This window comes from Phocoena phocoena, chromosome 12, assembly GCF_963924675.1.
Source record: "Phocoena phocoena chromosome 12, mPhoPho1.1, whole genome shotgun sequence".
Lineage (NCBI taxonomy): Eukaryota > Metazoa > Chordata > Mammalia > Artiodactyla > Phocoenidae > Phocoena > Phocoena phocoena.
This window is the reverse complement of record NC_089230.1, coordinates 5,007,309-5,030,549: the sequence shown is the minus strand read 5'-3', so window position 1 is coordinate 5,030,549 and position 23,241 is coordinate 5,007,309. Positions and strand designations below refer to the sequence as shown.

The 23,241-nt window shown below is 35.5% G+C and overlaps 1 protein-coding gene across 3 annotated transcripts in view; it reads left to right on the top strand.

Moving 5' to 3' along the window:
• The window catches only part of QKI (QKI, KH domain containing RNA binding), a 137,681-nt gene that overhangs the window by 103,999 nt on the left and 10,441 nt on the right, over positions 1-23,241 (top strand). The gene's annotated exons all lie outside the window — the stretch shown is intronic.

Below are 23,241 nucleotides of genomic sequence, written 5' to 3'. Positions count from 1 at the left end.
ATTCAGTTCATTCTCTCATAAGTTAGTACGAGTGATTTTTTTTTTTCTTTAAATAAATCATATAAAGATTATCAGTGACTTGCCATTTCACTCCTCTGGAAGTGGGGTAACAAGTGAGTTATCTACTCTGAAATTCCTTATTGTATACTGAAGAAATGGCTCTTAATTGTAAACAAAGTATGGGTAGTTGTAAAAATTTTAAAGTCAGAGAAGGAAAATGTTTATGAAATAATTAATTTTAGGACTTTTGATGGCTTCATACAAGTATAAAGTAAAATTTCACATGTATTATAAGTATTGGTTCTCTCCAAGTTAGCTTATAAGTGGGAGAAAGACTTTTGAAGTACTAGAATGCAGTATAAGGAAATGAGTGAAAAAACATTATTCCTCCTAAAAAGATTATGGGGAAATCCTCAAACTGGTAGAATTTTACTGAGTATATAGGTAGAACATTAAGCAAAGGTTATATAGGAAGAAACAATCATGTCAAGATTTGATACGGTAATAGCCTTCTCATTTTAAGTGAACCCTGTAAGGAAATTAGTGTTACTTGGAATTATTAGGGATTTGTGATTCTGCATTTGTGATTTCTGGTTTTATGTAACTGCTTTGTTCTGAAAGTTAATTGGGTGGAAAAACTAGCTTTTATGATTCTTATGGAGTTTTACAATATCGACTATTTCCTAATTTTAGCTAAATATTTAACACAGGATATGTTGATCATTTTTGTTATTAGGCCGAATTGCAATGTGCTGCTATGTGCTTTTCTATAAATTTTTGTTTCTTTAATTAAACTTCTATGATGCAGTTACTAATTTAATATAACCCTATGATAAATTACTTCATAATTAGACAAATGGTATATTTTAGTAGATTATTTAATTACTAATTTTATATATCTAAACCTTAGGCTTTTAGACATGTGTGTTGAACTGGTTTATTATAATTAGAAAACTTTCTTCAGATGACATTTTAATGCTTGTTCTTATTCACATCATAATTCTCACACTTTTCCTGTGAGCCTTTCAAAATAAACTGGGCTGTTAAATTTCTTGGCTGAACTTCTTACAGTCTTTGCTTAGCATTTACCTAATGTGCTTACAAATATACAGAATTTTGGGAAATTATGACTTCTTATCTTTGTATATTCAAATCACTTTAACATAGATTTGATCCGTACAGAGAGCTTGTATATTAAATTAATTTACTCATTTGCCAATTCTGTCATCAGATGTTTTTGTTTCCTTTATTCTTGCTACACTGATACTGTAATATGCTATAAATTCCCATTTCTTTTGCCTTTTGTAACAGAGTATCTAAACCTGCTTTTAATTAATTTGGTCTTAATATTCTCATGTACATATTAGGACAATTGATTAGTTATTGTGCAGGCCCTTGTTAACCATTTTAAGGACTTCAGCTTTTAGTCTAGAATGGGTGAAACCATTGGAGTGCTTAAGGAGAGGGAAATGAATGACATAATCTGATTAATATTCTATAAGGATTTCTGGCCTGCTCTGTTTAAAACAGAATAAAGAACACAAGGTGAAAGAAAGGAAGCTGTTGTAGGAGTCTGCAAATTGTGGCCCATGGGCCAAATCCAGCCTCCCACCTGTGTTTGAATAGCCCATGAGCTAAGAATGGTTTTTACATTTTTTAGTGGCTGGGGGAAAAAATCAGAAGAGTAATATTTGGAGAAGAAGAATATATCATGAAATGTGAAAATTATATGAAATTCAAATTGCATTGTCTGACAAGTTTTATTGAAACACAGCCATGCTTATGCTTATTCATTTACGTGTTGTCTGTGGCTGCTTCTGCGCTCCAGTGGTGAGTTGAGTAACTGCCAGAGACCATATGCCCAGAAAAGCCATTTACTGTCTGGCTTATTACACAAGAAGTTTGCCAATTCCTGGACCATTGCATAAATTCAGACGAGAGGTGATGATGGGTTGGGCCAGTGTAGCCATAGGGGTGAGTCATGGTCTGATTGTGAGTATATTTTTACAGTGAAACTGGCAGGTTTTGCTAATGGATTGTCTGTGGGATGTTAGAAAGCAAGGCATCGAGGATGACACCAAGATTTTTAGCCTGAACAACTGGAAGGATATAATTGCTGTTACCTTGATGAAGGATATGTTAGGAACAGATTTTGAAGAGATTACTTGGAACTCAGTTTTGGATCTAGTAAATTTGAGATGCCTGTTGGCTATCCAAGTGTAGCTATTCTAGTATTCTGTTAAGATTAACAAATACTTATTCCAGGTTGGCTGTATTTTAGAACACTAGGGGTACAGAAAATTATTTACGGCAAGATCTTTAATATTTAGGCAATGACATTTCCCTCACTGTATTTCATGAGATACTTTTCATAGGTATTTGGGGTAAAGGAAGCCTTTAATATGCTAGTAAGTATTGTGAACCTCTGGTAGAAACCATTTCCAAATTTAATTGACCATCAAAAATTTTTTTCTGAGATTGTATTCACATCTAGCGTTATAGAGATACCTGTTTGAGAAATAATCTGGAAACTCATGATTTAAATACATAGGAGCTGTCTTTTTAATGCTGAAGAATAGTCATTTGAAGACAAGGAAGAAGAGGTGCTTCTTGAGGAATTTTTTCCTTTTTTTTTACACATAAAATAAAAACTCATTCATTTGAAATGTACAGTTTGGCCCTTGACAACTGTATACAGCCACTTCCACAGTCAAGATTTCCATCATGCCAAAAAGTTTTCTCTTACCCCTTTGCTATCAATTAACTACCCCCCCCACGCCCCCAGGCAACGACTGGGGTTAGTTTTGCCTTTTTTTCTATTATGATCTAAAAACTTAATTTTTTCCCCCCAGCCTTATTGGTATAAGATTGACAAATAAAAATTGTTTATATTTAGGATGTACAAGTGCTTTTTTTTTGAAGGTGTACAATGTGATGATTTGATATACATCTATACATTGTGAAATGATTATCACAATCAAGTTAATTAACACATTCATCATCCCACATAGTTACTGTTTTTTTATTTGTATGATCTACTCTCTTAGTAAATTTCAAGTGTACAGTGTTATTAACTGTAACCACCACGCTGTACCTTTGACCCCCAGAACTTACTCATCTCATAACTGAGAGTTTGTACCCTTTTATGGACATCACCCCATTTCCCCTACCGCCCCTCCCTTCCCCCAGCACCTGACAACTACCATTCTACTCTCTGGTTTTATGAATTTACCTATTTTAGATGAGTTTGCCTTTTCTAGATTTCATTTTTTGTGCCTGTCTTTCATGTGGCGTGGCTTTTCTGAGGTTCCTCCATGCTGTTATATGTGTCAGTGGGTTGTTCCTTTTTATTGATAATTAGTATTCCATTTGAATACATAAGCCACAGTTTGCTTATCCTTTCACCTGTTGAAGTTTTAATTTTTATTTCTCTGAATACAAGTGATGTGGAGCATCTTTTCATGTGCTGCTTGAGAAATCATATATCTTCTTTGATGAAGTATCTTTAAATCTTTCTATCATGCTTTATTGTCTTTTTTTTTTTTTACTATTAAAACAGTTCTTTATATATATTGGGAATACATCCATTATTGGACAAATATTCTAATCTGTGGCTTGCCTTTGTCTTGTGGTTTTGTGGGAAGGCTTTTAATTACAAATCCCATTTCATTCATAAATATAGAACTGAAATTTTTTTTTCTTTTTTTTGTATTTTTCAAGGAATTTGTCTTTGTCATCTAAGTTAAACTTTTTATCATGAAGTTGATCATAATATTCCTTTTTTATCTTTTTAAGGTATGTAGGATCTGTAGTAGTGTCCTTGCTTTCATTCATTATGTTAGTAATTTGTGACTTCCTTTTTTTTTGATCAGTCCAGCTCTAGAGCTTTATTAATTTTAATCATCTTTTACTGCTACATACCAGTTTTTGGTTTTGTTGATTTTTCTCTATTTATTCCTTTTCTGTTTCATTGATTTCTGCTTTTATATATTCTTTCTACTTTATTAGGGTTTAACCTTATTTTCGCAGCTTCTTAAAGGTGGAAGATTAGTGACTTGAGACCTTTCTTTTATACTTCTGAGACCTTTTGTTTATACTAAAAATTTTCTCTCTGAATAATGCTTTACCGGCATCTCAAATATAATATTATGCTGTATTTTTATTACTATTCACTTCACAGTATTTTCTAATTTTTCTCATGATTTCTTCTTTGACCTATGGGTTATTTCCAGATGTTTCCAAATATTTGGGACTTTTAAATTTATCTTATTGTGACTGATTTATAACTTAATTCTGTTCTTCTCAGAAAATGTTTTCTATAAGATTTCACTCTCTTTGCATCTAATTAGGACTTTTTATATTGCATCACATTGTCTGTTTTGGTGAATATCCCTTTTACACTTAAAAGCACATGTATTCTGCAGTAGTTGGATATGTGTTTTATAAATGTCATTTAGGTGAAGGTGGTTGAAAATGTTCAGTTCTTCTGTCCTTATCCATTTTCCCCCTATTTTTGTTAATTACTAAAAGAGATGTGTAAAGATCTCCATTCATTCATTTTAATAATATTTATGCATACTAGCGTGTTCTCCTTGAAGGCACTGAAATGGCAGACTAATTTGATGTGTGCACATGTGTACATGTATGTATGTATAGCTTACACAACCTATATGAACAGTTTGGCATCATTAAAAGATTTCACTCTTTATTTTATGTAATGGCAACTTTCCCCTTGTTTTAATTTTGAAGTCTTTGTCTCCTCCTCCCCCCCCAAATGCCAATTATTTAATGCAACACATTTTCTAGAGTGATAGTAACAAGCAGTATATAGGTGGCAATCAGTGTTCAAGAAGATGTTATAGAGGTTTACAGGAAGATGTCACAGTGGACTTGGGGTATTTAGGGGAGAAGATTTCACATAGGTGGGTGAGACTTGAGCTGGAACTTCAAGGTACAAAGTTCCTAGAGACAGAGGGGATTAGTGTATATGCATTTTAGAGGTGGAGAGTTGTGCATTTCAGGTCATTAGAGTGGTAACAAATGCAGTAGGATTGCACAAATCATGCATGGTCAGGGACTGTCACTTAAACTCAGAACTTTTATTTCCTTATATGTAGAATTGGGTTATTGTTGCTTACTTGTCTTAGAAGGACTTTGTAAAGGTAAAAATTATTATTTTAGTTATGTGAAAGTGCAAGACACATGTTCCCTCATTTCTTCTCTTTTTCTTTATGTTGTATGGATTGATTACCTTAGCTACATCATTGGCCATGCCAGTTACAAGCTCATTCCTGGTCACAGGAGGCACCATGCCAAAAGAAAGTGATTCTGTCCCTAACTGCAAAAGGCGCCCTAATTGCTAGTCCATGATCTCACCAATATACCTTTTTGCTTACAGCGGCGTAATAAATAAGAAAATTGTAAACCACTTAATGTTACTTAAAAAAAATAACGTGTATACAAGTATCTCTGTCCCCCCACCCCCCCTCACTCACTCACTGTGGGAGTACATCTACCGTCTCTGGTATCAGGTGCCATCCCTCTTTCAATTAATTCTCATTCTGTTTCGTTGGAAAAGAATGCTGTTTCATCATTAGCTAAGACACATAGATGCATATCCTATGATCTTTACTAATCTTCTCTGAAGGGACATAAAAAACACTAGAACAGGGGCTTCCCTGGTGGCTCAGTGGTTAAGAGTCCACCTGCTGATGCAGGGGACACGGGTTCGTGCCCCGGTCGGGGAAGATCCCACATGCCGTGGAGCGGCTGGACCCGTGAGCCATGGCCGCTGAGCCTGCGGGTCCGGAACCTGTGCTGCGCAACGGGAGAGGCCACAGCAGGGAGAGGCCCGCGTACCGCAAAAACAAACAAAACACTAGAACAGTGGAAGTTGGGGAATATTACTGATATAAAGACTGGGAAAGTAGAAGTGAGGGATACCTGCTCAAATGTCTTCTTTCTCACTATAATTTTTCCTTTCTTTCGATAAGAATGGGGGTAAAAGATTTCTGTTGGGGAGATGGAATACTAAACTGAAAAGACGAAATGAGTCACCATAGCCTGTATTAGAGAAATTAAATGATTTCAGGCAGTTGAAGTTTACACTGTCTCATAATTTAAGACCAGCTTTGGTACACAAGATGCCACTAGTCCCAGACAATTCATAAAGTGTTTGTTTCACTTTCTTACTTTATGGGGGGTATAAGTGTGTCTTTTTTTTTTTTTTTTTTTTGCCTCTTTAAGTTTGTTTATAGGTATTTGAGGAGTTGAACATGAGTTGGTTTTGAATATATAGCTGATCTCTTTATGAAAGCATTTATAAACATAGAGCTCAGTAATATTAACCTAAGTAATTGATCTAGTAGATTCTGAGGAATTTCCAGCTGAGGATTTTGAAATTTAAAGTTGTTGCCAGTTATTTCAAGAATATTATGAAATTTGAAAAAGATTATTTAAAAAAAGTAACTTAAATTCACTTTTTAAAAAAAACTATAGTTGTCAATGTCATCATTATTTGGGAGAGTAGTGAAAAGTGAAGGGTCCTTCACAAAATAATTTTTTATTAAGTTTGCTTTTCATGTTTCCCAGAGATTTGTTTCTTCTAGTGCTATCACCATTTGACTCATAGGTAACTGTGTATTAATTATCACCAGAAAATAAATGAAAAGAATTAAAGAGTAAGATAGGAAGAGAGGTAATGACTCTGGAGATAGTGTAGTCTCATCTTGGAGTTCAAGTTTTAAACTGGATTGTTAATGAACTGATGGCCCTGCATTTAGTTCTTGACCAAGGGATCAGTAATTGAAATCTGTGGTATGATTTCCCTCCTTTTCATGTTATTGGGAAAGAAGGTAAGGTATTAAAAGGTACATTAAAAGACATCTAGCTGTAATGCACTTGCCCCTTGATAGAGCTGTAACGTGAGAGAGCATCTCTCTTACGTAAAGAGGGTGTTGCTACCATTTTCTGCCTTGCACAACTATTTTAATCTGGATGGGAGAACTGTCTAGGGACCCAGAGTACAGTAATTAGCAGTCTCTTCAGAGTGTCAGAGCAGAATTACCATTGTAATGGTTTAGCTGCAGGATAAAAGGATTGAATTTGGGTCTTCCTGTCTGCCAAACTAAATGAGTTGCCATGGGAATTTTTAAATGTGAGAGGCGTTTACGTAAAGCAGTTTGGCGGGTTTGAATAAACTCATAAATTACAGGTTTGAAAGCAGCCAGTCCTTGCTTCCTCTCATATAGGCAGGACTGTATAGAAGGCCGATAGCTTCTTAAATTCTTCATGTGAATAAGCTGATCCATGCTTCCATGCAGATGATCCGATTACTATGGCTTGTCTTTTCACTAAATATAGTACAGTAAGCACATTTAAGAAAAGATATATTCTTCCAGATCTCTGGAGGAAAAAAAGTGACAACTCTAGACATAAATTTGCCTTCCTAAATTAAGTGTATCTTCAAATAATGCTATTAAAGTGATTGTTTTGTTTTAATAAACATTAACCTAGGATTAATTTTGCTTAGTGCACATAATATATATCTTACACTTGTCACATTTGTCTCACAGAGGTGAACATTTAAAGCTTTTTGGAAAACAAGTAAGGTACTTATACTCGTAAACTGGATTATTCAGGTTGCATGTAAATACTTGGCAGACAGAGCTTTGGCTTTCCCTGTCTCTCAGAAGAACTGGGTTTTTAGTGGAATGACTTTTTAGTGAGAAAATGCTGCCGTAAATGCCTCCGGTGATGAACATCACTTATGCTTCCTCAAGATATCAGTAATAATAATAGTTCTTGCATTGGTGGTTTATATCCACCCTCCAGAAAAAGCACTTAGTGAAATTTAAGTATTAAAATTTTTGAGACTGTAAAATATTCTCACGTAATGAATAAGTTCTTTGGGGGGAAGTCTGTTAACATTTTCAAGTCCCTAGATTAAAGTTTTGTAAGGAAAGTGAAAAATTGGTTGTTGCTAACCTTAGTAGCCTGTAAATGTAGATGAATTTTTCAAAAATGTTTCACAAGGAGATGCAGGAATGCAGAATGGTTGTTCAATTCCGATGAGAAAGTATAAAATAAATATTTTTTAAGTACAATAAATAAATTTTTATGTATTACTACTTAAGGTATAGTTATCAAAGTAGTAGTCTGATTCAAATTCTGTATTTCTAAGATTATTGTTGAACCTTAATAAATCAATAAAACTAGACCCAGTGACAGGGAAGACTTTATAAAAATTACATTTAAATTTAGAATACAAAGACCATCATAGAAGTCCAGAACTCCTGGAATCAAAATGGCGTTAGCATGTTATATGCTTAAGTGTAAGGTACTCTGATGGGAGTGGGTGTGTACTGCTTGATAAACATGATGAGAGAGAAAAGTATTTGCAGAAATTGAAATGTGCTGATTAATTTTTTCTTCCAGAGTGGGACAATTTAATTCAATTTTACATCAGTTTCTTTGTATACCTCACCAGAATTGCAGCTGTGTCATTTATTCTGCATTAGGCCAGTCACAGGAACATGTTCCAACTAGAATTTTCACAAATAACTAAAAGCGCTGTATCTTTGGATAGATAGCAACCCATACAGACAGGTTAAATTAAGAAAGTGTGACAAAGTGTAGACTTTAAGACTTCAATCACTATCAAACCAAAATTTTGTGAATCACTGAGCAGCTCTATGAGCTCTCTTTACTACCGTTCAGCCATAATGTTGTCTGGAGGTGGGTCAGGCTTTTTAAAACGATCAGAGAGGCTTTTCCCCAAACTTGAGGCTTCAGTTTAATGAAGTTTCTTGGTGATAATAATAAAATATGTCTTATCTACAAGTTCTCATAAATAAAGACTTTGAGAAACATCTTCCTTTTTGTTCGTATAAGGATTCATTGAGGGGTAGCTTTTCTAAATACAGTATTTTGTGGCGGTCGGCAGTGTAGATGGCTTACAACTCGGAATGTGAGGTGTTGCAAACATAAAACAGGGCATCTGGGCTTAGAATAATAGGGCAACGTATGTTTATTTCTGAAGAAATATTTTTGCAGTTTATATAGGAAGTTCTTCCATTTTAATCTTGTATTCCATGCATCCCTCAGAATTTGCATGTTGAATTTGTTATATAACATTTTATACTTGCTTGTACCTGTTTGTTCTTAAATATTAGTGTTTCTCTTCCATGATTAAATATGCTGCTCACTGGCTGGGATAATGCAGTTTCTTTTTTTCTCTATTTCCCTATTAAGTGTATGGTATTCTACACAAATCTAAAATTAATTTAAAATATAAATATTTTTATTAAAGATTCAAGTTATTTAATAGAAGAAAATAGGTGGGTGATTTCTCAGTGTATCTTCTTCAGTTCAATTATTTTCATGCAACCCTTTAATTTGTTTGCATGCCCTTCTGATGGTTGGTAAGTAGCATCATGTTCCTTCTATTTAGGTGAAACATTTGTAATCCATTCACTTTGTATTAATGTACTTTGAAATTGGATTGACAAAAAAAGTTAAGAAAACCAAATGCCCCATATTTTATTTAACTTGCTCTTATTTTTTGACCCTTATGCTCAATTTTTCTTGACATTTCAAATGTTTTAGTGTTGCATTTATAAGTAGAATTCAGATTAACTACCACTGTGAGATTTTAGCACTATATGAATGAGTCACATGAGCATTTTAGTATTAAGACTGTCTCAGGTAAACTTATTTGGTAGCTCATCTCATGGCTTGAATTTTCTTCTGTATTTTTGACAGCTGAATTTTGAACATTTAATTTCAAAAGTGATACTTATTATTATTAATTAATTAATAATAAGACTTCTCCTTTATGGGAATTACTCTGAAGCCTATATTGCAGGATTATGTAAGTAGATGTCTTTTGTTTTTTATTCTCTTAACCTTTAATGCCTTTGTGGAGAAAAAATAATCCTTAATGTATAAATTAAATATAAATTGATTTGTTTTTAAAGTTATTCCATTAAACTGTCATGGCATCAGTATTTTTGCTAAACTTCTTTGTAGAATATAATATCTCCGAGCAAGTTAGCAGATTCATGAATTCGCTTACTTTGTGGTATTATTTTATGAATTCTGTGAATGGTGGCGATATGCTCTGTTTAAATAAAATACCTTGATTACTGAGTGTAGCACCTGTGGAATTATAACATACGTGTAGAAATTAAAAGACGCACTTAGTGACTGTCAGAAGCAGTTCAGTTCACAAACTTCTACTGAGAAACTGCTGTTTACCAGGCTAGAAACCAAGACTTCAATACACAGAAAGATTTAGATTTAGTAATATAAATGAGAATGGGACAAAACTAATGAGTTTCCCAATTACTTATTTGATCACTTGATACTTGTTCTTCAGAAATGTCGTGCTCTCACTAAAGGTGGATACTTCCCAGAGTGATCTCTCTAATTTGTTTTTCTTGGGCAGTCTCATCAGTAACCATACCTCCGAGGACCACTGCCATAGTGATCATTTTTTATTACGCTTTTAATCTTGAACTCCAGATCACCAGTCTTTTCAGCACCTCCCCATGGATGACATATAGGCATCTCAAACATAACATTTCCAAAAGTAAAATCACATCCATCCCTGTCTTCCTCATACAGTGATTGCTACATTGTGTTCTCTGTGTGGATGACATTAGTTGCCTGGAAGTCATATGTCCTTCATTCCACCTCTGCTTTCCCCCAGGCCCCCACTCCTTTCCACATACTTCCTCATCAAGTTCGGCTTCTGCCTCTTAATAGCACATGACTCTTACCTTTTCTGTTTTCACTATTGGGCTAGATCCACTGGTACTCCCTCCTAGTTGCAGCTAGAGCTCACTCTCTTTTTTCCTGTCCTTTTCTTCTTCTTTCAGTTTTGTTGAGATATAATTGACATACAGCACTGTAAGGTGTACACATAATGATTTGACTTACATCATGAAATGATTATCACAATAAGTTTAGTGAACACCCATTGTCTCATACGGATACAGAATTAAATAAACAGGAAAATATATTTCCTTGTGATGAAGAACTCTTAGGAGTTTTTCTTTTAACAATTTTCATATATAACATACAGCAGTATTTATATCTTTCATGTTGTACATTACATCCCTAGTACTTATTTATCTTATAGCAGGAAGTTTGTACCTTTTGACTGCCTTCATCCAGTTCCCCCTTCCCCTACACCCCGCCTCTGATCTCTTTTTCCATGAGTTTGTTTTTTGAAGTATAAGTGACCTACCATCTTATATTAGTTCCTGTTACACAACATAATAATTTGATATTTCTATACATTTCAAAATGTTCACCACAATAAGTCTAGTTACCATCTGTCACCACACAAAGACATTACATAGTTATTGACTGTATTCCCCATACTGTACATTTCATACCTGGGACTCATTTATTTTGCAGCTCAAAGTTTGTACCTCTTAATCGCCCTCACCTATTTCTTTCTGCCACTGCATCACCTGTTTGTTCTCAGTATCTGTAACTCTCTTTCTGTTTTGTTATGTTTGTTCATTTGTTTTTTAGATTCCACAGAGCTCTCTTTTTAATATATAGAAGCACCGTCACACTCTCTGTTACACGTTGCAGTGGCTTTCTGTCACTGCATGGTAAAAATGAAAACTGTTTAGCATGGCATTCATAGCTCATCTCCAGCTGGTGTGTACCTAACTTTGTTTCATGTTGTTTCTCCTTTACCCACTTATAGTCCCCCCTATATTAAATAACTTAAAGGTCCCAGAACACTCTGTTTATTTGGTGTATTATAGTGATCTCTGGATTGGAAGTGGAGGAAGTGGATAGTAGGTTTCATAGTAGAAACTAAGATGGGAAAAGGCTCAGGAAAAAAACCACAAGAAAGTTTTCTCTTAAATACTCCACGATTTAAAACTTCCAGTGAAAGACCAGCAAATAGGAAACTTTTTCCCTGAAAACACTACACAGTACTTGTCAGGTTTCTTAAACAAGTACATATTAATATGCAATAGTAGTAGTGTTTCGCTTTGTTATTCATAACCTCTTAAAGAAAAAGTTCTATTCTTTTTAAATCTCTAACACATTACTGTTTTGACAGGTGTGTTAAGCATCTGCTTATGTTCATTGAACAAATGTTTATTAGTATTATAGATACGAGGAACCTAATAATACAGTTGTTTTTTGAAATTAAGGTATGCAGTCTAGTCTGTTCTGCAACAAATGAAGAGGTGTGCTCCAAATAATAAACAATCAGAACTTTGGTTATAAAAAAACTGTTGATTTATAAAAGGTTTTTCATGGGAAATTAGGAGAATTTCAAACTTGCAATAACAAAGTTATTTTTTCCTGTGAGAATTTCAGTAATCAAAAGATTTTTGAAAAAGCTATAAATCTGGTACTGTAGACCCAGATTATAACAGGACAGATCCAGAGTTGATTTACTTCTAACTCTGGAACCAGAGCCATTGCCTTTTTACAATTAGCAAATTATTCCTTAAGTATTTATACCAAATATTTAAAGCATCGAGCATCCCAACATAAAGCTCCTTTTGCCTATGGAACGTCAGTCAAATTTTTACCAATAGCGGCTTTGCCTGTATGTATGTTATTCTCTAATTCATTGCTTTCTATTTTCATTTCTTATCATGAAAGCTCATGTTAGAAAAAATACCATTTTCTGTCTGTATATTAATACCAGTGGTAAGAATTGTGCCATCCCTCAAAATAATCATACAAAACTGAAGCACTAGAGCTTGTTGAGGAGAAGAAATACTTGTGTAGTTTAAAAACCAAGTAAAGCAGTGATTCTTAGATTTGATCATGACTATAGTTACAAGCCAATTAAAGTGTATTTGAACCACTCAGTCCTTTGTGGGTATTCCTAAATTAAGGAAATGCATTACAGCAAATTCTTTGTAAAGCATACATCTTTTACATGAACCCAATTTTAGGTACTGATTTTTGTAAATTAGAAGTATTTGAAATATAAAATCTGCTAATGGAATCTAACATATTTAAGAGTATACTAATTTTATATATGTCTGGTATTTTCCATACTAAAAAAAAGAAAACTTAAAGTACAAGTAACTTTTAAGAACTATATATTGTACATACATGTGATACATACGTATATATTTTACATGCACATGCGCACGCGTGCACACACACACACAAGCAATCAAAACAAGCAATATTCGTACTCCCTAATCTTTCTTTGTTGTTACTGGGCTAGCTCGTCAGGTGAATGCTGCCAGGCACAGAAAAAGTGATCATCAAGTTTACCTTATACATAACCTTTTTAGTGAACTACAATATTTTTGTAACAATTTTAGCAGATGGTCAGTTTTCATGGGAAAAAAAGTGGGGAAATCACAGCTCTCTAATGCCTGAGAAAAAGCCCAATTTGAAGGAATTGTTCAAGGAACTCAGTGGCATTATTCCCATTTGGTTAGCAATTGTTTTGTTTAGATGTTCTAAAAAATAAAACCAGGTTATTGAAGGTTCCATAAAATGAATACCCATACCTTTGTGTAACCATGTACATTAGAAAAGCCTTTTTAGGACATAGTTTAACGTTGTGTGCATCTTCTGGAATGAAGAGGGGATTAAATAAATGCAATTCATCTTCATGGTATTTATTCAAAAGAAGTAGTCCCCCATCAGGAGAGCAATTTATAACAGTTTTCTTTTTTCTTTTTGAATTTTTTTTTTTATACAGCAGGTTCTTATTAGTTATCTATGTTATTATAACAGAATTCTTTATAAAACAGAAGGTTAATGTTGAGCGCTAGGGAACCATTAAACACCACCTGACACACATACAGTTGGTTTTACCCTCTAACCATCTCTCACTTCTATTCTTGTCTCTCCATCCCCACTGGAATTACCTCAGTTCGGATATCATTATGTGTTGCCTGGGTTGGGAACCTATAATTGCCTCTTAATCTTGATGATCTTGCTGTATTTTTCCAAATATTCTCCTTATTGAAGCTAGGGTGATACTTCTAAAATAGAAATCTAATCATGATTCTCCTTAGGTTAAAACACTTGGATGACTTCTAATTACTCCCAAGAAGTACGTCCAGTTGCTTGAGCATGACTTATTACCTTAGCAGCTTTACTATTTATTTCATACTCTTGATTCTAAATTTTTGAACATGTTCATTTTTTCAGAACCAACTTCATTCTTTCTCCCCTCTTTAACTCTCACTCATCATTTAGGTCTCAAATTGTTATATTATTATGTAACAATACCCCAAAGCCTTCCCTCCCTGTTCATCACCAGCCCAAACTTCATTCAGCACCGTTGCAGTGTGTTTCTGGAAGGTCCTTATTGTCAGTCATTTCTCACTGCTTAATATTCTGCTTCCAGCTCCTTTCCCCAGTCCCCCCGCCCCCACCACCAGTTTCCAAGAGGGCAAACTATTCGTTAGTTAATAAAACCTGTCCAAGAGATAGTGTTTCAGTAAACATTTATATAATGAATATAATTTTTTAGAATTTCAAGGACTATAATACAAAAAATGTTGGTAGAATATTTCATAAAAATAGTAAGATATAAAATTGAATAACAAATATTAAAGGAAAAATTCCATTCATAATAAGACTTATGTGGGAATAAAAATGCTGTTTTCCTAGAGTGGTAGATTATGGGTAATTTTAAAATACAATTTTAAAGCAACATAGAAGCACCTAGATTTGAAAAGACAATACCTAAGTCAATTTGTTTGTAAGTCCCAGTGACTTCTGTGTTTTCTGCTTTCAGTTCCTGGGTATATCCTACTAAACAGACTAATGATCCTGTCCTTGGTAGCTTAAGATGGTACTGTTTTCTCCCTCCTTAGTGGTATATCATTGGTACCTTTTACAAAATAGATCAGTTTAGTGTGTTTGGAAAGAAATCTATTGAGGCAGGTGCCTCCCCTCCCTGTTTTTTTTGTGGGTTTTTTTCCTCTTTTCTTTTTTTTTTTTTTGGCTACACCACGCCACATATAGGATCTTAGTTCCCTGACCAGGGATGGAACCCATTCCCCCTGCACTGGAAGCACAGAGTCTTAACCAATGAACCGCCAGGGAAGTCAGTGCCTCCCTTCCTTGATGAACTCATCAGGTGTTACAGGGAATTCCTTGTCAGCCTGAACGTACCTGTTCCATTCCCAGCACATCTGTTGACACTATGTACATTTAAACATTCAGCCAAGACATGAGGTCACAGCACGCAACTGTCATCTATGACTTACAGCAAGTTCCATCTGCTCTTTGAAGAAAGAACTCTTGGGTTTCTTACAATGCTTTCCGGCATTTATATTTTTTTCACCACTTTTCAGTTTTGTTTCTATTGATAATTTTGTTACTAAACGTTTATGGGTTCATTATTGGATACGGTGTGATTTTTACTGTTCATAAAACGCCTCAAAATACAGGGTAAACATAGCAGCCACAAAGAATACAGGAAGAGCCCAAACCCAAAATGACCGTGCATAATCAGCTTGCTTAAGGAGAGTGGTTTTATTGGTTTACTGTAAAAGTTAATAAGGTTTAAATCTCTTAAGTAGAGGAACTTCCTAGATTGCTTTCCTCTAAGGTATGGTGTACTCTAGCACAACAGCTGTTCCACTCACAATTGGTCTTGCTATAGAAGAAAAGTTTTCTAAGGCAAGTTCAGTCAACTGCTGTACTTAACTTTCCCTGATTTATTTTATGCCTACTTCAAAGTGAGGTTTTTAGATTGCTATGTAGATAGCTTCCCACTTAAGAAATAGGAGAGTATTTGCAATTTACTTCAGAGGTAAAATATTTTTCATCCCTAAAGGAATGTGTTGTTTACATTCCAAATTCTATTTATTGTTATTTGGTTCTTCAAGTGTGACTAAAGCGAACATGGCTTTCTCACTCTCACGGGATGGCTGAGTATAAGAAGTATTCAAGTGCTTTTTTCACATGGCAGCCAAATTCCTATCTTTTGTTTAATTTTACCCTAAAGTACAGCCAGTGGAAGAGATAATACTTGTGTTATATACCTTACAGAGTTATCAAGAGGATTAAATGAGATAAGAAAGGTTAAATTCTTTATAAACAGATAAAATAGAAACTGTTATTCAAATCCCAGGGGGAAAAAGTGTCTTTTAAAAAATGAAATACTTAATTAGCTTTATTATTTTTTTCCGACCAAGGAAAACTGATAAATGTCTCAACAATCTGCAACAAAAATTATAGTGCAAAAGACAGTCTGATCTGCCTTCAGTGCCTTTGCTGCTCCTGTGCGTCAGAGAGGCCAGATGCTGCCGGCTGGCATTTGAAGAAATGACCAGCCTTTCTGCCTTCCCTGCTTTGTTTTCCCTTGGCCTTAATTTAGTTCAAAGTTTTAGTCAACTATTTATAATGAAGGTATACCTTTAGATAGCTTATGAAGCAGCAAAGAAAGTTAAGGTGGGAGTCGACCAAAATTAAAGGCCTCAGGTGTGTCACCATAATGATTATATCCAAGAATAGTTTGAATATAAGGAAAACTGGCAGTGGTGACTTCAGATTGCTCTAAGGACCAAGTAGCTCTCTGCCTCTGCTCTCCTTTGAGGTCATTAGACTGTGCTTGATGGCTCAGAAATATAATGAATATCTCCTAGTGAAAAATGGGTTACTTTCAAGAATCCCTGTAGAAGACTGACATTATACTGGAAGTCTTTCAAGACCGTTTGGGGTGAATTAGTAGTTCTAACACAGATACTCATAGGTGAGTTTAGTTCTCATGGTTAACCCCCTACAGTTGTGCATCACATTTTGTCTGTATACCGTTGTATGTATTCTAGACAGTCTGTGGTTATCATCAGATCCTTAAAGTGATTTGTGATTCTTTCCCCATACTTTTTCATCTGGTCTTCCACTACACCCTGTGTCAGCTTCCGTCATAGTATATTTTTGCCTACTCCTCTTGTATACCTCTCATAGCAAATAGATTTTTAGACCCTGTCTTCAGGTTCTCACTCTTCATCTTCTGCTATAGGATAAGGCTCTCTTAAGCTCACAATTTGTAGTTATCCTTTCTTCTATTGCCCCAGCCATATAGTTTGATAAAGTCCACCTACAATACAGTCAACTTTAGAGGTCTTTTGTTTTTTCCTATAAAATAATGATGTGGCTCTATCATTATTTATGTTTATTTTTATATCTGCTGTCATTATTTATATCTACTATCATTATTTATTTATTACTAATACTAGTATGTAGCCTGAGTTGTGGATCATAGAAATCTTTCAAAAGTTTGTCATTTCTATTAAGCTTACTATAAAAAATATTTCAAATTGTATCATACTATATTTCACATAGAAAGGAATAAATGCTTTCTAGTAGACGTGGCTTTTCTTTTCCGAGATCATCACAGCTTTGAGACAAATCTGTTTATAGCTTGTCAAAAAAAGACAATGTATTACCCTAAGGTAAAAGTGTTTTTTAGTTTTATAAAATGTAGTTTATGTAGTGTGTGGAGCTTTGTATATATGTGTTTGTCAGTGAGTGTGTGTGTTTGAGTGTTTTAAGCTTTTCTGATTAAATAAAATGCTTCATGCTTTTTCTCTGCCTTACCTTGCTTTATCTGTGTTAAGTTGTTGCTGCTGAACCAGGTATTGTGATTAAATCGGAGTATACTGCATAGTGTAATTAATGGGAAATAGAAAAATACATGACAAGATTTCTTTCCCCTTTACTGTGTCTCTTAACATTTTGACCCACGGATTTTTCAGTGAAACGGCCTTTTTTGCATACTGTTTGAACTAAGGGCTTGCTTTGTAAAAGATGAGCAGGCTGTATTGCCCAAGTGAAGTAATGACGTTAATTTGACTTTGCCTCTCCACCTAAGTATAGGAGTTCCGATACATCTTTTCGATATTGAATTTCTGTAACGATTCTGGGAATTTCTCTAATGTACTTCGATCTGTGAATATCATTTTTTTGGTGTGTTGGACTGATTAGCAGAGTATCTGCATCATAGTAGGTGCTCATTAGCCTCTGTTAACTGAACAGTGAAGACTGGGAAAAGGAAGGAACATGAATCAAGGAACCTTTAAATAATCTAAAGAAATAACAGATCATCAGAGTGTACTTAGATTTTTGACACAGAATGAAGTTGGTGATATAAAAGGAGAGGAAGCTGATGTGGCCATAAATGCCAGGCGGGGAAATTCAGATTCTGATGAAGCAGTGCTGGGGAGCCAATTCTTTATCAGGAAAACAGAAACCACACTAGGTATTTCAACAGAGAGAATTAATAAAGTTATTGGTTAAGTGGGTGTTGAGAACTAAAAATGGAGAAAGGAGATAAGAGTGTAATTCAGATTTAGAAACTCCGGGAAGCAGCTATTATACCAGGGCTGGGAGATAAGAGAGAAAATGGTACTGTTATTAGATCTTAAGACATTTTGAGAAAGTTCTGGCAGAGGGAGAACCTCTGACAAAGTGGTGCCACTTGGCTGGTGTTAGAATCTCAGTAGCTCAGAAGAGTGGCTACACTGGTTGTGGCTGAGGGCTGGGGATGCTCGGCGAAGCCGGTTCTAGAAGCACTGGGAGAGGAGTGTGGGGCCTGCAAACAGCTGCCCCTGGCAAGGTAGGTGCAGAGCTGAGAACAGCTGGCGCCGGAGGGAGCGGCGTTCCTTCTCCCCTCAGCCAGCTCTTCATTCTCACTTTAATGCCCCCTCACTTGGATAGAGCCTAACAAACCAGCTGGCCTAGAAGATATAGAACTATATAGAGTTCTAGACCCAGCATTTGAAAGCATATGGCAGGTCAGCTTGAAATTTAATAATTGCTGTATCATCTTGGAGAAAAATGTTCTGAAAATGGTGTGGGAGATAATTTTTCTGCTCGCTTTTTATAGGCTAAGTTGAAAAGTAGACCTCAGATTCTTATTCAGCTGTCTCCCTGACATCTCCACTGGGGTGTTTAAAATAAGCATTTCAAGCATAATATTTTCAACCAGAACTTTTGGAAGTTCACTCAGCCTTTGTCTTCTCATTAAATGGAGTCACTGTCTCCTTTATTGCTTGATCCAAAAACCTCATCATTCTTTAATGTCTCCTTTTCCCTCACCCCCTATATCTAGTCAGTCATCAGGTCCTGTCAAGTTAACTTACTTTTTCTGTCTGTGTTACTTCCACCCCAGTCCAGTTCTTCTTCTGTCACCTGGACTGGATTAAAGCTTGTGACTGGGTCTCTTTAATCATACTTGAGCCCCCAACAGTCCATTCACAAAATACCAGAATAAGCCTTTAAAGACATGCTGTTATGTCACTGCCCTGTATAAAACCCTGTATTTAAGTGTAAGTCCTTAAGTTCTTTGTCAGACTTTTCTTTAGTTGACAGGGCAGATGCAGGCGATGATTGGTATTAAAACTGTTTATAAACTGTGGTCACTCTTTGTTTTCTCTTTACTGTTTGCTCAGCCCTGTTCTCCAAGTGAATTAAGTCATGTACTTTAATGTTGGAAAACCTTTTCTACTCATTACTTCAAATTTATAGAAAAGTAAGAATCCATTTTTTAAAAATGTATTGAGTAAGTTCATGTTTGCAAGGTATTGGAGGCAAAAAGAAGACTGGTGTATTGGTTATTAGTTGATTCATGCCTACAGGTCACGTAAGGAATTTCCTTAAAACAACATGAAAAAACAGAAAAGAAGAGATAACACATGGCTCTATATGATTGATTTCCCCAAAAGGAGTAGCATAAATTTAGGAAAGTGATATCATTATCTGTGGGAATGATTAGCAAAGGCTACTCTGGAGAGGCCAGTGACCTGTCTCTGGGCTCTCAAAAGAGGCATACACAGCATGCTTCTAGAAAAGATCTTGTCTAACTTAGAGGCAGAAAAGCACAAAGTATATATTCTAGGGGACAGTGGACAGATGATTCTGACTAGTGCAAAACATTTGCAAATAGGGCTGCATAGAAGTTGTTCAGCACCTTGAATGCTAAGCTGGAAAGTTTGGGCTTTTATTACAGGCAGTGGTTCAGATTATTGTGTTAGTTGACATTTTAATTATTTGGAAATAAACATTTGTTTTAGCTCTGTTGTACTTAATTACACTGTTGTAGTGGGGTTTTTTTAATGTGTACTTTATGGATTTTAAAATACCAAATAAACATAATTTTCTTCATTTCTTACGTGAATTCTTTGATGAATTCAAAAAGTGCTTCCACTTTAAGTCACCGTGCATGACATTGGAGAAGGTAATGACTTTGGATCAGGTACTCTGGTTTGAAAGCTGGTTTTGCACTGTGACCTTGTATAACCTTGGGTAAGCTACCTAATCTTTTTGAGCCTCCGAGATAATAAAGTACCAATGCCATAGATCTGTTATACAGTATAAATGCTTAAATGATGAAGATCTAATATCTAATTCTAATAAGGTAGTAGAACAGTATATAAATTGTTCTACTTTAAAACATTAAAACCATGTTACTCTGATCCAATATTAACCATGATCTATTTCTATCACTTTTAACATAGCTGTTAAATATAACTGATAACATAGCTGTATATTAAGTAATACATGCATAAATTATATATATTTATACAGATCCATAATTTGTCATCCATAATTGCAAACCCCAAAAAGTTCAGAAAACTGTGTTTATAGTCTTTTTAATCCCACTTAGTGTAAGTATTTTTACGTTTGTTATAGTTTGGATTACTGAAGTATTCCACCAGACCCATTGGGAATGTTATGTAATCATTGGTATATTATTTTTCTACAAATTTGAAAAGTTCTCAAAACACTTCTGATGTCACAGGTTTTAGATGCAGGGCAGTGGACCTGTAGAGAAGTTATCAATGTTTGTTATATTTTTAAACTTATATTTCAAAGATAAATGTGTTACAGTGTTTTGATAATCTTCACGTAATGTTTTCCATGCAAAATACATTTACCTCATGACCCAGCAGTTCCACCGCTAGGTAATTATCCAAGAAAAGTAAAAACTTATGTTCACAAAAAAAGCCTTGTAGGAGAATTTTCATAGCAGCATTATTCACAATATCCCAAAACTAGAGCCACCCAAATGTCCATAGTTGTCTCTTGAGACACATAACGTCATGCCCTGTGAGTGCAGAGTGGGTAGGAGTGGTGAGGATGGAAGAGAGAAGCTTGTTCTGGAGTGAGACCACCAGGTTCAAATTCTAGTTTTGCGGACTAAATTCTGTGTTCTGCTAGGAGATACTAGTATAGCCTGCCATAATGTGATATAATTCAGTGTGCATACTGTAATTCGTAACTTGTAAGTCTTGGTGGCCTCCAGCAACTGTGTCATTATGACACACTTCACTGACACCACCTAGTGAAAGCTGTGCTGCTCTGGTTTTTATCCTCCTCTGTTGATGTCACTAGATCAGTTTTTCATTTCCTGTACCCTGCAAAAGGCACACACATGTATGCACAGGCCCTGCACATGCACACATGTATTTCTTCCGTCATCTTCTTTGCCTTCCTCCCAAGTTTTACACTGCATCACCAGCTAGTGAGTGTGGTTATTTTGTTACCTGAAAGAAGCTGTTCAGTGAAAACGTGTTCTAGCTCCTCTTCTTTGTACAGCACTGTGTATGAGGCATTGTGTCACCTCACTTCTTCTTTCATCTTTATTTCTTCTTCTTACTTTTCTGACGTTTTCAAATGTGTACCACTTTCTTGTGGAAGGTGACTGAAGGTATACCTGTTGCTTTTCTTTCTGTTTATATAGAGTATAGTTTATATACTTACTTTGGTATTCTGTTATACATAGATTTGGGTTTGAAACGATGTGGCAAATTTTAATTTTTAGTATCACTAGTTTTCAGTGGACAAGTTTATGCAGTTTTATCCTAATAGATTTCTTTTTATAAATTTCTTTTATTTATTTTTGGCTGTGTTGGGTCTTTGTTGCTGCACACAGGCTTTCTCTAGTTGCAGCGAGCGGGGGCTACTCTTCGTTGAGGTGCGGTGGCTTCTCTTGTTGCAGAGCACGGGCTCTAGGCACATGGGCTTCAGTAGTTGCAGCATGCAGGCTCAGTAGTTGTGGCTCATGGGCTTAGTTGCTCCGCAGCATGTGGGATCTTCCCGGACCAGGGCTCGAACCCGTGTCCCCTGCATTGGCAGGCGGATTCTTAACCACTGCACCACCGGGGAAGCCCCATAATAGATTTCTAATTCTTCTCTTCCAGTGACATTGCTTACTTATTTTTATCTTTAGCAAGTAATGTGTCTTTCAAATAAATAATATTACTTCTTTTTTTTTCATTCATCTGTACATGTTCATAGGGATCAAGGAATAGCAGTTCCACAGAGTGCGAGTATCTTTTCCATTTTCTGCTACTGCAGAGTAGGTTACCGAAAAGTCGGCAGTGGAACATGCCGACAGTGGCACATCAGTCTTCATGATGTTTTCACTTACCTTAAAAAAAATTCTTTGTAGTTTGTTAGAAGTCCACTTCGCAGTTCTCTTTGTTACAAACTGTAGTGCCCCATGTGCTGTTACAGTGCCAGGGACAGAGTTTTGTGTAATAGGAAAGGACTGAGAAGTTTGTCACCTGCTCCTTTCTTGAATCAAGAAGGACCAATGTTATATCAGAAAAATGTATCATTGGGTTACTTTCCTTTGAAATATTAAGTCCCGAGGCTTAGATAATGCATAAAATATGTGAACAGCACATAGTTTCATTTCTGCCACCATCTTCAGGGATGAACCTCATCTTTCTGTTCCTGAAGATTATCCTGCAGGATTTAGACATTTGAGATTTGTAAATACAGTTAAAGATTTCTCGTACCAGTCATTTAAAAACTAAATCCTAGCAAATGACTTGGGGAGATGGGATGAGTGGGAAGATAGGCAGTGATAAATAGGAAATAGGCTCTGTTCTCTAGGAGCTTGTTCTTTGCTTGGTAGTTGCGATATACAACAAACTGATTCAGGGCAGAAAAATACGATCTAGGGATAGCCCTTTGAGAAGGTAGCACTTAGGTTGAAGTCCGCAGGGATGAAGTAAGATTTGGAAAGAAGTATGAAGGGTAGAATGGAGCGCAGAGAAGCATTCAAGATGGAGGAGATAGGAATATGCACAGAGATGAATAACGGAGTGATTTGGCTTGATTTATAATGTAAGATATGTGTAAAGAACATAGATTGATTTAACTTGAGAAGATAATTTGGGGCCAGGCCATAGGTAATCTAAATGTATTATTATTTTTTTAGATGGCAAGAGACCATGAAGGGTTTTAAGACATGAGAAT